Raw genomic sequence first — 3,737 nt, 5'->3', positions numbered from 1 at the left:
CCAAAGTGAGGATACCAACCACACCTCTCAGACTATGGGAAGTGGGTTGCTGAGAGACTAAGTAGCCACCACTGAACACGGCTGCAAAAGGAAATGGTGTTCTCAATGTAAGGAGGTGAGAAAATATGCCCAGAAAAGCTATTGAGGATGTAAAAGTGATAGTTATGTAGCAGCCACTCCAGACACAAAAGGCATGATGGGAGTTTTTGGTTGCTGAGAAAAGCGTGGAGCTTTGAGTCACAGGAGAAGCAGAGCATTAGGGCAAGAAGCATAATTAGGAAATAGAAGTGGGTAATATTTAACTAGAGGGGCTTAAGCTCGATTTAGGCCTGACTACCTCTGGGAGGAACAGACACAGTCCTCCAGAATCCAGCTAAGGTTGGGGCGCGGGGGAAGGGCCATGAGATGATCACGTCCTGAGGATACTGGGGGTGGGGTGGGGTGGGTGGGAGTTGATGGTCTTATTTTCTTAGATTACAGGACACTTCAGGTATATATATATTTTTCAGACCAAAGGAACATCTGCCTTAAAGAAGTGTGCAAATCCACACCTCTTAAGAGATAGAAAATGCAGCTTTGAAATGAACTTCTCCAGTTTCTAACAAGCACATTTGAATGATTTAAAAGCGTAGGACTGTTATAGCAAATCGCTATTATGTGCTATTAAACAAAACAAAAATTTTATTGAATAAAAAGGTGGGCGGCGCCTGTGGCTCAAGGAGTAGGGCGCGGCCCCATATGCTGGAGGTGGCGGGTTCAAACCCAGCTCCAGCCAAAAACTGCAAAAAAAAAAAAAAAAAAAAAGTCTACAGGGTTGTTATCAAAAATAACAAGAGCCAGAATTGTCCTTGGCTTAAATCTTTTAAGATACTTCTCCAAACAAAGTAAGATATTTGTTACCTATACCTATATAATCTCTACAGTTTCACTTGGTTTATTATGCTGTTTTTTTGGCAATATGGCCTCTCTTGTGGCCAGCTTCACCTAAAATGCTGCAGCTGTAAAGAATGACTAAAGTGAGGAAGTGGTTTGAGTTGCTGATAGGTAAACTGCCATGGCTAATGTGGCCACAAGAGTGTCATTGGTCCTTTACAGTCACAAGGGGACAGGCAAGCATGGGCTCTCCATCACTGCTGAGATATACAGTTAAGCAAGGTTAAGCATACCAGATGAGAAGTCCCACAAGGCCAAGTATACTTTGGTGGTGACATAAACATTTGTCACTTGGTTTTTATTGGTTAAATATGTTTTTATTTTTCTTCAAAGACTAGGAGTTTGTTTGGGCATGATGTAACCAGATTAAACTAGAACTGGCTTCTTAAAATGTAGCTTAGGTATTTTAAATGTTGGATTTCATTTACATAGTAGAGTTACTGATTCTAAATATACATCTAGACACTGATTTTACTCCAAATGCCAACATTAAAAATGTGTTTTGTGGAGTTATACAGAGAACCTCAACATTTATATAGTCATCTCTATTTTGCAAATTAAAAACTGGGGCTATAAGAGGCAAACTTGCCCAGGGTCACACACAGTAAGTGCCAAAGTGAAATCTGAATGCCTCTTATCCATGCTCTTAACCACTGCACTCCAGGATACAACCTGCCTGCTGCAGTGGACATTGGGAAAATCCTTACAACTGGATCATAGAGCTGGACACTTTTGAAGTACAAAATCACACGGCTAAAGTGGAGTATAATTATATACAAGCTACATCTTAAGTATGTGTTATTGCAAGAGCTCCCTGCCATGGCTTACTCATCCCCATCATTGAAATTATCTGGGCCTCTGCTTACCTTAAAAACATGGGTTTTTCACAGGTTGTTAGCAATATCTGCCTTCCAAGTTTGCCCATGAAGAAAGTAGACAAGTAGATGAGTGTGCTAAGTTACACATCTTAACACATTGCTAACCAGTCATGAGTTACCCAGTAACATGGAGAGTTTCTGCGTAAAATTGCTGGTCAACAATGTATTAACATAGCAGCTGTTCCCTGATTCATTCTTCCCAGTGTCAATTCCCAGTTGTCCCAAATTCAGGCTATTTTATTCTTTCATTTCCCTCCCCCACCCCATCTCTCAGCTGCTTGTAATGTAGAATTACTTAGCGCCTCTAACATCTTAACACTTTGTTGACTGGCAATTTTATGCAGAAGCTATCCAGTTACTGAGTGACTTGTGACCTGTCAGCAATGTGTTAAATGCTTAGTGAAATTTTAGTGTTGCCCTTTGTCATTTTCATTTGCAACAAAGTATTCCAAAAGTCTTAGTGCAGTTTTAAGCTTTAAATATACAGAGTGTCCCAAAGGTCATCCCAAAAGTTGCCATGCATAGGGAAAATGGGAAATCATAGCAAAATGTACCTTTTTTTTTTTCAGACAGGGTCTCAAGCTGTCGCCCTGGGTAGAGTGCTGTAGCATCACAGCTCACAGCAACCTCCAGCTCCTGGGCTTAAGCAATTCTCTTGCCTCAGCCTTCTAAGTAGCTGGGACTACAGGTGCCTGCCACAACGTCTGGCTATTTTTTTGGTGGTAGTTGTCATTGTTGTTTGGCAGGTCCAAGCTAGATTCAAACCTGCCAGCTCTGGTGTATGTGGCTGGCGCCTTAGCCACTTGAGGTACAGGCGCCGAGCCCAATATGTACTTTTATTTATAAAATATTCATTATGAAATTTTAGAAGGAGCCCAACACGAAGAAAATATTATGAAAAATTTCATAATGAATATTTTGTAAATAAAGGTACATTTTGCTACAATTTCCCATTTCCCCTATGCATGGCAACTTTAGGGATCATCTTTGGGACACCCTGTAAATATATTTTATTGAACACCTACCAGATTACTAGATAGAAAATTCCAGATGGGGATGGTGGGCCTGCCATTTATGAGAGAAGCGAGGCGGCTAAGTATGAAGGGTAGGGTCACAGGAGGTAAAAACTTTGAAAAGGAACAGAAGCAAAAGGAAGAGACAGTAAGATGGTAGAAAGTGACTCCATGCAGGATGCGGGCCCTCCCCCACAACCTTTTAAATTGCAGTAAAGTTGCCCAATTTAGAAAATGCTGAGTGGGTTGCGGATTTCTTGTGGAAAATAGCAAAACTCCCTAGGATTTTATGGAGGACAGAACAAGAATGACATGCTTGGATGTCCAGGAACATGGAGACACCAAGTACACCCTGAAAATTCCTGGAGGGCGCTAAGGTGGGAGCTAGAAGCGGGGGAGGTGACTAAAATTAGGTATTATGGACTCCCTTTGATTTTTTGGTTTAAAAAGCTTATTGTTTTAGAGCAGTTTTAGGCTCACAGCAAAACTGAGAGAAAAGTACAAGGATATCCTATTTAGCCCCTGTACCCACATACCCACAGCCTTCCCCATCTTCAACAGCCCCTTGAAGTTTTACAACCAAGTTGACTAGTCTCAGTGGCTGTGACCTTTCTTTCTCCATCAAGTCCCAGATTCTTCATAACACTAACATCAACTGAATGCCCTCTATGTTCTAGTTTCTTTGCAAACATGCATTATTTCCTCTATTCAGACCACCCTCTGAACGAAGGTTTTAAGATGAAGGATCATCTTAAAAGGATCAGATGAAGGATCTGAGTTCAGAAATTTTAAGCAACTTACTCCAGTTTCCATAGGTTGTGACTCTGCTTCTGCCAGCAAACCACACTGCCTCACATGCCTCGTTCCACGCTCATTTTCTTTTTCTTTTTCTTTTTTTTTTTTTTTTTTTGAG

Source organism: Otolemur garnettii, unplaced genomic scaffold, assembly GCF_000181295.1.
Source record: "Otolemur garnettii isolate 467f Iridium unplaced genomic scaffold, OtoGar3 scaffold00109, whole genome shotgun sequence".
NCBI lineage: Eukaryota > Metazoa > Chordata > Mammalia > Primates > Galagidae > Otolemur > Otolemur garnettii.
The sequence above is the reverse complement of the archived record's forward strand: the minus strand, read 5'-3'. Positions refer to the sequence as shown.